At 43.6% G+C, this 11,465-nt stretch overlaps 1 non-coding gene across 1 annotated transcript; it reads left to right on the plus strand.

The window, feature by feature from the left end:
* Positions 1-5,493: 5,493 nt before the first annotated feature.
* Positions 5,494-5,599, plus strand: LOC127690269 (U6 spliceosomal RNA). The gene has a single exon (XR_007979000.1). It is a non-coding gene; the product is annotated as a U6 spliceosomal RNA (small nuclear RNA).
* Positions 5,600-11,465: the final 5,866 nt, after the last annotated feature.

Genomic DNA, 11,465 nt, shown 5'->3' on the forward strand with positions numbered 1-11,465 from the left:
TTGGAACGGTAGTAACCCTTTGAATTTACTTAAAACATTTAAAATCTTTTAACTCTGCTTTTCATACAAAAACAAGTGTTCTTTTTGTTTAAGAAGAAAACTCTAAAACTGATGTCTAAGATGGCGATCTACAATCGAATATTCTAACATGGAATGAAGACACATGGTTTAAGAAAACCCATCTTTTATTTCATGCCAGTAAGGCAAGTTTGCTATTACTATTTTTCTCATGCCTGACCAAATGAAAGCATTCATTAGTCTTTCTAAGTTAGTTTGGACTGAGTGACCGCGCTGTCGGATAAACTGTTGTGGAAAGCTTTTGGGGCAGCTTGGCAAGAATTTGACATTGGGCCAGGAAAGGGATGTAAGCTCCGGCAGGAATCTGGTTTTGGGCTAGAACAAAGAAGTAGACTTCAGGCAAGTGTATGACTTTGGCTAGGACCGGGAAGCAAGCTCAGATATCTTGGTCATCTGGATAAGCCCTTAGAAACAGTGATCGCGGGACTTTCTTTATTGTCTTGCTTGTTCCTTAATCTAGAACTGACCTATTAGTTGCATGTAATTAAAGTGGTATAAAAGTAGATTGGGAAAAAAATAAACCTGCCTCAGCCTCAGAACTGGCTGGGGTCAGGTCGGACATGAAAGGCAGTCTGTGTTCTGGTTGAGGTAGGTTTAAACCCTGGCGATCCAGTGGATTTAATCCATGACTGTTGACTGACTGAGCTGGCTTGGTCAAACTATTACCTCTCCTTTTTCAGGAGATCTCTCCTGTTCAAATCTAATTTTTATCAACCTTGATGGTATCCACAGTGATTGGGTCTGGGAATCACTACACAAAGCACTCAGATACCGATCTCAGTCAAATAGGGATATTGAATGTTGCACTCCAACATTGAATGATCCGGTCCACCTTCCAGGCTCAAGAGATGAACTGTGACCCGGCGTTGAGATCCTATAGGACTTTTTAAGCCTGAGATCTACACACATCTGTGCCAAGTTATTTCACCAAGCAGGATGTGTGACTTCCTTAGCAACATGTTTTCATTGTATACTTATCCTGTTTCCAGGATTGGCTGGGGTATTGGTTAGGTCCTCTGTGACAGAGGACTTGCCTTGTCTAACAAATTCATGTCAACCAGCGTGGGACTTGTCTAACATTCATGTCTTAACTTGCCAACTAAGATGTCAGTTACCCACGTACATGTCTCTTTCTGCCAAGCAGGATGTCAGTTCCCAGGAAGGTCTTGGGAACATAAACTTTACTTGACTTCTTCTCAAAATGGAAGCCTTATCCCAAATCGTTTCTTATATTGGTGCAGGTGTCTCTTATGTTGAGTTCCATCCCCGGGGAAGCAAACACCATAAACGCTCACACACAGGTGCAGGAAGTGCTATGAGATGGTTGGTTCAGGTCCAAGCCTATTGTGGGGAACTGCAAGAAACAGTTCTACTGACTGTGATTGGTTTCCACGGGCACAGAACATAATACAATATGTAATCAATCTTGGCATTAGAAAATTTCTTTGTAACAGCAGAGATATATGAGAACCTTTCCTTATAATATTAGTAACAGCACAAAATGGCAGGCTAGCCAGTTAACAGTTACCTAGGCCTTAATATTTTACCTAGGCCTTAACACACAGCTTTTGGACTCTCGAGGAAACAAAGATAAAACCTCCTTCCCATGTAACAATGTAGCAATGTGACACATTCTTGTTTCTATTCTGAGGTCAATATATCAATTATGATGACTTAATTCAGCAGTCTTTTTTTCTACTATCCAGTCTCTCTGCAGTTGTTGTGTCTTGCTTATGTACAACCTGGACAATCTGTGACTGTTCTTGATAAGATTTAATATTTCTCTTAGAAGCATTCTTTATTTTAAGATTTGTTTCTGAGATAGGAGGGGTGTTAATCTGTGTTTTCCATTGCTGCAATAAATCACGACCCCATAAATTCATGGTTCTAGTAGCCACATATGGCTTTAGTTTTTCTATCTGTCCTTCTGGCCCTGTAGAATCTGAAAGGATAGAAAATAATACAGCCTAACTCTAATGACCCCAAGAAGTCAGAAGTTTAAAATGCTATCTCACTTTGTTAGAAACTAGGTAAAAGGTCACATTCCAGAGTCCACCCTTTGTTTAGATCTAGCAGAAAGGCCTTGAATAGGTGATCCTGGCCCCACAAGGTAACTGGAAATGGGCTAAGCTTATCTTGCTTCTGTAAACTGCTTACACCATTACCCCTATGTAGGAGTTCACGCAGCTATAGACATTCAAGAAAATAGGAAACTAATTGGTCCACTGAGCGTGGGCTCCGATAATTTAAACTGATTGGCCTAAAAACTATGGAGTGGTACAAATCGATTGGCTTGCATTTCGCGGGCTCTCCATGCTAAGAAATGATTGGTTTGTGATTCGAGGGCTTTGTCGTACACTTATAAAAGCTGTCGCAATTTGGCACTTGTGGTCCTCAGTCCTCTACCCCTGCGTGGTGTATGGCTGTGGAACCCAGAATTATGGAAAAAAGAAATCCTCATGCTATTGCATCGAGACCATTTCTCGAGAGTGTCGCCTTCCGAGGCGTGGGTTGCTGGGGCACCCTGGGTTTTTGGGGCCTTACAAATCAACCCATCTTGTACTTTGTTTATCTGACATAAGGTTCTAATCCCTAGAAGCTGAATATTTACCTTCTGTAGTCCAATCTGTATTCTGAGTTGTTTTTGGCATCCAGTGAGTTTACTGGGGTTATACACAAAAGCAGGAATTACTATAAAGCAGCTGTACCTTGACAAAGAGACACTCCCAAACAACCAGTGACTCACAAAGCCTGCATCACTCAAGTCCCAGATCCTGATTGGTTTTCTACTTCCTCTGGCTCCCCCAAATGTGCCCTTCCCCCAGCCTTGAATAGGATAAATAAACCTTAAGTGTTTGCCGCAGTCCAACCTTAACTACTTGGGTGGAGTCTTCCTCCTTGCTGCTGCTGCCTTTCAGACAGGAGCAGACTGCCCAAGGAGCTTGCTTTGCAACATCATCCATCTGAAACAAAGCAACATAATCCAGATGAAGCAAAGGATGGGTCTGTGGGCTCTCCATATATAAATACAGTGCTAAACATTAAACTCTGAGCCTTGATCAGAAACCTTTGTCTTGGCTTCACCCTTCCCTCCTGCCCCTCTTTCCCCCACCCCTCCCCACTCCTGCTCCACCCCTGTCCTTTTTAATTTCCAGCCTTCCTTTCAAGTAACCCAGTTCATCCATGGCTGCAGGAGGGCTACACCCAAAACTACAAGCAACTGGTGTTCAAAAGAGTGCGTGTAGTAACTTGACTCTCTGTCACCGGTTAGAGCTCCTGGCTCTGCCACCCCTGTCTAGGCAAAGATCTTAGTTCATACACTGGTAAAATAGAGATTATAGTATGAAATACACTAGGTCATGAAGGTGGTCACCAGAAGTGGTGAGCATCTGGAAGGCCAGCACATACAAGATGGTAGGGTGATGCGCGTGGAACCAGAAGTAGACCTGTAGATTATATAACAGCAGATTTCAAGTCAGTGCGTTCTCTCTCTCTCTCTCTCTCTCTCTCTCTCTCTCTCTCTCTCTCTCTCGTTTTCAAGACAGGGTTCTCTATGTAGACTGACTGACTGTCCTGGAACACCCTCTATAGACCAGCCTGTCTACAGAAATTGCCTGCTTCTTCTTCCTGAGTGCTGGAACTAAAGGTGTCTACCACCGCCTGCCACCGCCTCCCGGCTAGTGTTCTCATTTGATAATGGCCAGCAGTCAAAGAATTGAGTAATATTTTTCACTTGGGAAGTGGAGTCAAGGGGATCAGAAATTAAAGATCATCCTTGGCTACAAATTGAATTCAAGGCCAGTCTAGGTTATAAGACATCTTAATTTTTTTTTTTTGCCAGGCAGTTGTAGTGAACACTTTTAATTCCAGCTCTGGGAGGCAGAGGCAGGCAGACCTCTGAGTTCTAGGCTAACCTGGTCTACAGAGTGAGTTCCAGTACAGCCAGGCCTATGCAGATAAACCCTGTCTCAGAAAAAAAAAATTGTGTTGATTATTGATTTGATCATTACATTTGAAATGTCAGATATTCTTTCTTTCTTCCTCCCTCTTCCTCTCCTTTTTTTTTCTTTTTTCTGAATTTTTGTCAGTGACTCCAACCCATTCAGAGAGAGAGAGAGAGAGAGAGAGAGAGAGAGAGGCATAAATGTATCCCCAGACTGGTATTTCAAACATGAAGAGAACCGGAGAAAAGAAAGTGAATATGAGGGGAAATGGCGGCATGTGGGGAACCAATCAGATCAGTGGAGGAATTCTGTGTTTTGTTTTGGTTTTTCCCCAAGTCTGTAATTACCTTAGATGATGTTTTAAAAATTTTTTAAAGAGCATGATAAATCTGACTTACCTGTTTCTCTCCAGTTTTTTGTTTGTTTGGGATTTTTTTTGTTTGTTTTGAGACAGGGTTTCTCTGTGTAGCCCTGGCTGTCCTGGAACTCACTCTGTAGACCAGGCTGGCCTCGAACTCAGAAATCCACCTGCCTCTGCCTCCCAAGTGCTGGGATTAAAGGCGTGCGCCACCACCGCCCGACTTCTCTCCAGGTTTTATATATAAGATTATAATGTATATTTTTAGCAGAATCGAGGCTGAGTGTTTAGAGCAGCGTTCGCCAACTATAGGCAGAGGACCAAATCCAGCTTGTGGCCTGTTTTTGAACGGCCTTCCAGCTAAGCATAGTTTTAATATTTTCAGATGGGCAGTGATGCACAGGTCAGAGACTCAGTAGTTGCACACTGCATGTATGCGTGCGTGTGTTGGTGTGTGTATACTCTTGTGTGTTGGGGTGTGTGTGGTATAATGTGCAGGCATGTGGGCGTGCGTGCATGTGGAAGTCAGGAGACACCTTTCAGCGCCATCCTTAGGAACACCATCAACCTCCTTTGCACAGAGCCTCTCCGTGACTTGGAGCTTACCGATTAGGCTAGCCTGGGCTAGCATGGCTGCCCCTCAAGCCCCAGGCATCCTCTGCCTCCCCATCATTGGGACTACATACTGGTGTCACTCTCCTGGAATGTTTACATGGGTGCCTGGGATTGGCCCTCAAGCTTGCAAGATAAGCACTTTACACACGGAGCTGTCCCTCAGCCTGAATGCCTGTGAGTGAAATGTCAGTGTCCCCAGCATATGTGCCGAGACCTCTGTTCTCCCCAGTTCTCTCTAGCTTCCTGCTCCACTGAAGGAAGAGCGGCAGCTCCAACAGAGACTCCGGAGCCACAGACCTAAAATGCTTGTCACTCTGCCCTCTGCGGAAAACACTTGCCAGGAGAAGGCAGATTGTGGTTTGAAGTATAAACATATTAAAACAACAACAACAAAAAAACAGGGTATCATGCAGCCCAGGTTGTCCTCAACACACACACACACACACACACACACACACACAGAAAAACATTTTTTTTCTTTTTTATGTACACCACACAGTGTTTACTTGGCAGTATACATACTAAAACTGAAACCACAACACAGTGATTAGCATGGTCTCTGGGCCAGGATGACATAAAAATTTGTGTATTCCATATTTATTTTTAGATTTATTCTATTTTACACGTTTGTTTTGCCTGCATTCACAAGATTGAGGACAACCTGGACGGCATGATACCCTGTTTTTGTTGTTTTGTTTTGTTTTTAAATATATGTCTATATACCACACGGGTGCCTAGCATTTGATGAAGTCAGAAGAGTGTGTTAGAGGTCCTTGAACAGGAGCTCCAGACAGTTGTGAGCCGCCACGTGGGTGCTGAGAATTGGGGAATTGAACCTGGGTCTTTTGGAAGAGCAGCAGCCTGTGCTCTTAAATGCTGAGCCATCTCTCCAGTTCCATATGTGTGTGTGTGTGTGTGTGTGTGTGTGTATTAGAGATGTATAGTTCTTTTTAGTGTGTGTTCATATGTGTGCATGTGTGTGTATTAGAGTCATATATGAATTCTTTTTAGTGTGTGTGTATGCATGTGTGTGTGTGTGAGTGTGCATGTGTGTGTATTAGAGGCATATAGGAGTTCTTTTTAGACTGTGTGTATGCATGTGTGTGTGTGTGTGTGTGAGTGAGTATGTGTGTGTGTGTATTAGAGGCAATAGGAGTTCTTTTTAGTGTGTGTGTATGCATGTGTGTGTGTGTGTGTATGTGTGTGTGTGTGTATTAGAGGCATATAGGAGTTCTTTTTAGTGTATGTGTGTATGCATGTGCGTGTGCTCTTCTTAGTGTGTGTGTGTGTTTAAATCTTACTCTGTGGCCGAGGTTGGCTTATGACAATCCTTTTGCTTTGGTCTCTGCCAGAATACACAGGAACTCATATCAGAATTGAAAGTCAGAAAGGTGCTTGTCACACAAGCAAGCATGAGGACTTCCTGAATTTGGATTCTCAGAAATCACGCTGCAAAAAGATAAAAATCTGGGTACAGTACCACTCCTATAACCCCAGGTTTCGGTGAAGACACAGAGGACCCACGGGCCTTTTGGCCAGGCAATCTTCCCCAATCAGTGAGCTCCAGGTTCAAAAGACTCCACCACAGCACAAAGGAGGAGGTGAGTGACTGAAAGAGACACCAGAGGTCAACTTCTGAACTCCACACACAGATACACATGTGTGCACATGCACAAACTCGCACATACAAAATGGAAAATTAAAAGTTACTTAAAATGTTACATACAGGTATAAGTAAACCAGGCATGGTGATTCACACTTTGGAAGGCTGGAGCAGGAGGATTGCAAGTTTAAGGCCAGCCCCAGCTGTAGAATGAGGGGCTCAAAAACAAACAGCGTAGGGCGGGTGTGGTGGTTTTCATATGCTTGACCGAGGGGGTGGTACTATCAGGAGGTGTGCCCTTGTTGGAGTGGGTGTGCCCTTGTTAGAGTAGGCGTGGCCTTAGTGGAGTGGGCGTGGCCTTAGTGGAGTGGGTGTGGTCTTGTTGGAGGAAGTGTGTGGCCGTGAGCTTTAAGACCCTCGTCCCAGCTGCCTGGAAGTCAGTCTTCTCCTGTTTGCCTTTGGATGAGGATGTAGAGCTCTCAGCTCCTTCTACATCATGCCCCGTTGGGCTCTGCCATGCTCCCACCTTGATGATAATGGACTGAACCTCTGAACCTGTAAGCTGGCCCCAATTAAATGTTGTCCTTATAAGAGTTGCCTTGGTCATGGTGTCCACAGCAGTAGAGCCCTAAAGACAGCAGGAAAGATGGCTCAGTTATGCAGGCACTTGCTGCTAAGCCTGAAAAGTTGACTTTGATCCCTAGAACCCACAGGATGGAAGGGAAGGTCCAGTTCTCACAAGCTGCCCACCAATGTCTACATACAAGTAGTGGCATATGTGTGCCCTCAAACATAAATAAACACTTTAAAATAGACCAAGCCAGGCCCCTGGCCCACTCTTCGGCTAAAAATGTAGGAAGTTCTGCTGTGTCACAATTTCTTTTCTTATCTCTCTCACTTCCTTAAGTTTTTCTGGCATAGTAAGTCACGAGCTTCATGTCTCAGGGTTAAGTTGTATAACTGAACAAGGTGCTTAGTTATAAACCCGTGAAAAGATAAAGTTGTGAAATAAGCAATCAGTTAAAGCTGATAGCCACCCACGTGTGAGAAACCGGCTTGTGCATATGACAGCGGGGGCTGCTGGGATATCTTCACCCACATTTGTCCTTTCAGGAGTCTGAACTGTCCAACAGCCCTGGAGGCCCCATGGGATGCCTGACCTGGGGCAAAAGCAGCTGCTGCAGTGATTTTCCCCAAATGCTTTTCTTCTTTTCGTGTGTGCAGAGCATGTGCTTCCTTGTACCTTTCAGATGCTGTCTTTAGCTTTCTTTTCTTTCTTTAAAAAAGATTTATTTATTTGTCTTTATGTAAGTACACACACTGTCACTGTCTTCAGACATGACACACCAGATGGAGACATTGGATCCCATTACAGAGGATTGTGAGCCACCATGTGGTTGCTGGGATTTGAACTCAGGACCTCTGGAGGAGCAGTCAGTGCTCTTAACCACGGAGCCATCTCTCCAGCCCCCTGTTTGTTTCTCCTTCTCCTCCTCCTTCTGGTTGCATAGTCTTCTCGTACATTTGGTCTGTTACCATGTCCTGCTGTTTCTTTTCTAGGGAGGCTCCCTGGGTTTACAGCCACACTTGCAGGTGTGACTCTCAGTCTCTGAACAATCACAGTGGTATTCTGTCTACAAATGTTATAACGAGAAGTGGCCCAAAGAGTCAGTGATTTGGCGCATGGCGTGTTAGCTCACTAATGTCTCAAGTGTAATTTAATTCCTATAGTTGTCAACGTGCAACCAGAGGATGACATAATCTGCATTTCCAAGTTTTCTTGAAACATCAGAAGGTCTGGCCCTACCAGGCCCAAAGTAGCGGGGATAACAGCATATCGGACAGAAGTTCTGAGAAGCCCAGGGTTCTTGTCCCTTGACATAACCAAACATGGTCTGAGAGATGCCTCAGTTGAGGGATTGTCAATCAGTGAACATGCCTGTGTCACAGGCATGTTGTATTGATTATTGATTATTGTGTATTGATTATTGATTATTAATTGCTGTTGGAGGGCCTGGCCTACTGTGAATGGCACCATTCCTTGGGTAGATGGTTCTGAGCTATAAAAGAAAGCTAGCTAAGCCAGGTATAGTGGCACACACCAGGTATGGTGGGACACACCAGGTATGGTGACACACACCAGGTATGGTGGCACACACCAGGTATGGTGGCACACATTTTTTACCCCAGCACTGGGCAGGCATAGGCAGGCATACACACATACACACGCACACACACACACACACACACACACATATATTTGTGTGTGTATATATATATATATCTTGTGTGTTTTAGACCAGCCTGGTCTATGTAGTGAGTCAGTATCAGACCAGCCGGGACTAAGTAGTGATACCCTGACTACAAACAAATAAATGAATACATATTTTTTAAAGATTTATTTATTTATTATATGCAAGTACACTGTAGTGGTCTTCAGACACCCCAGAAGAGGGCATCAGATCTCATTAGGGATGGTTGTGAGTCACCATGTAGTTGCTGGGATTTGAACTCAGGACCTTCAGAAGAGCAGTCAGTGCTCTTAACCGCTGAGCCATCTCTCCAGCCCCAAATGAATACATATTTAAAAGTAAAAGAAAAGAAAGCCAGTTAAGTATGGAGCTGAGTGAGCCAAAAAGCAATATCCTTCAATGGTTCCTGCCTTGCATTCCTGTCCTGACTTCTCTCAAGGATAGCTATGACCTGAAGTATAGATACTTTCCTCTCTAAATTGCTTGTGGCCAGTGTTTTATCACAGCTACGGAACTCTGTGCTACTTAATTTATCAACTCAACACAAACTAGAGTCATCTGGAAAGAGGGAATGTCAATTGAGAAAATGCCCCTAGTAGATTGGCCCATTGGCAGTCTATGGGGGCATTTTCTTAAATAATGACTGATGTGGGAGGGCCCAGCCCACTGTGGGTGGAGCCACCCCTGAGTAGGTCCTGGGTGTATTAAAAACAAAACAAAAGAAACAAACAGAGCAAACTGAGCCAGCGGTGGGGAGCACGGCAGTAAGAGCATCCATCTACGATCCCTGCCCTGGCTCCTGATGATGGACTGTGACCCGTAAACAAAATACACTCTTTTATGTCCAAGTTGCTTTTGGCCATGATGTTTTAACACAGCTACATAAAGTAAGACAAACACCCACCTTCCTTAGCTCTGAGTACCAAACCCAGGACCTTACACATATTAGGTTAGTACTCAGCCACATTTTACAATTTTAATTTTTTTTAAAAGTTTGTATGCGTGGCATTTTGCTTACGTGGTGTGCCACGTATGGTCCTGGTATCTACAGAGGCCAGAAGAGGGAATCCAGTGCCTGGGAAGAGAGCCGCAGAAGGTTGTGAGGCGCATGTGAATGCTGAGAATTGAACCCAAGGTCTCTGGAAGGGAATGCGGTGTCCTTAACCACTGAACCACCTCTGCCACTACATTATTATTACTGTTGTTGTTGTAAATTAGTATTTGAGATAAGGAATTATCATGACAAATACAAGAAGACCAACTCTGGGTTGGTCTCATTTACAGGGAAGGTGCCTGATTTATTCAGATTTTTTTCTCTTTTTTTTTTTTTTAAAGATTTATTTCATGTATGTGGGTACACTGTCACTGTCTTCAGACACACCAGAAAAGGGCATCAGATCCCATTACAGATGGTTGTGAGCCACCATGTGGTTGCTGGGAACTGAACTCAGGACCTCTGGAACAGCAGTCAGTGCTCTTAACCACTGAGCCATCTCTCCAGCCCTTATTTAGATTTCTGATATCTCCAATTCTAATCAAACAGTCATATAATCTAATATTAATCCAAAAGGCCATCTATTTATTGAATAGCACAGTAAATATGGTATCGAAAAAGAATGAGGAACTCTTGTTGTAATCAATCTTTTACAGGACCCTCCTAAAGAACCTTGCCTTCCTGGCCCTGCTGATTGGGAACAGCACTCAGGTAACACAGGGTGGGTTGGAGGTCAAAGGAAGACCTGGAGGAACCGATTCTGTTTCCCCAAACCGTGCCCTGAGATTGAACTCAGGTCAGAGGGCTTGGGACCAAGTGCCTTTAGCAGATAATCTCGAAGTTCTAAATAACTTTTGTTTTTGCTTGTTTGTTTCAGACATGGTCTTATTATGTAGTCCAGGCTGCTCTGGAGCTCAAGAGATCTGCCTTCTAAAAGTGCTGGGATCAAAGGTGTGCCAGACAGCTTCTAACTTTTCAGGAAGGGATATATATATGGGATCTCTCTATATATATCTATATGTATCTATATATATCTATATATATCTATATAGAGAAAGTTTTAGATTTTGTCTCTATACCTTTGTTGTAAATTATTTCAAAAGTGTTGCCGGGCAGTGGTGGTGCACACCTTTAATCCCAGAACTTGGGAGGCAGAGGCAGAGGCAGATTTCTGAGTTCAAGGCCAGCCTGGTCTACAGAATGAGTTCCAGGATAGCCAGGGCTACACAGAGAAACCCTGTCTCAAAAAACCAAAATAAATAAATAAGTAAATAAATAAATAAAATAAAATACAGAATTATTTTTTAAGACTTATTTATTTTATTTTATATGAGTACACCATCGTTGTCTTCAGAGACACCAAAAGAGGGCATCAGATCCCATTTACAGCTGGTGAGCTGTGAGCTACCATGTGGTTGCTGGGAATTGAACCCAGGACCTCTGGAAGAGCAGTCAAGTCGCTGAGCCATCTCTTCAGCCCATACAGAATATTTCTTTAATGCTGTCCTCACCATAGCTCAGTTACAAATTCCTCCAGCATCCTAAGATGCGATATTATCCTCAACTTAAGAGCCACCGGCATTCTTACTAATATTATCCATGCAACATCCTCTAAAACCTT

Source organism: Apodemus sylvaticus, chromosome 7, assembly GCF_947179515.1.
Source record: "Apodemus sylvaticus chromosome 7, mApoSyl1.1, whole genome shotgun sequence".
Taxonomy (NCBI): Eukaryota; Metazoa; Chordata; class Mammalia; order Rodentia; family Muridae; genus Apodemus; species Apodemus sylvaticus.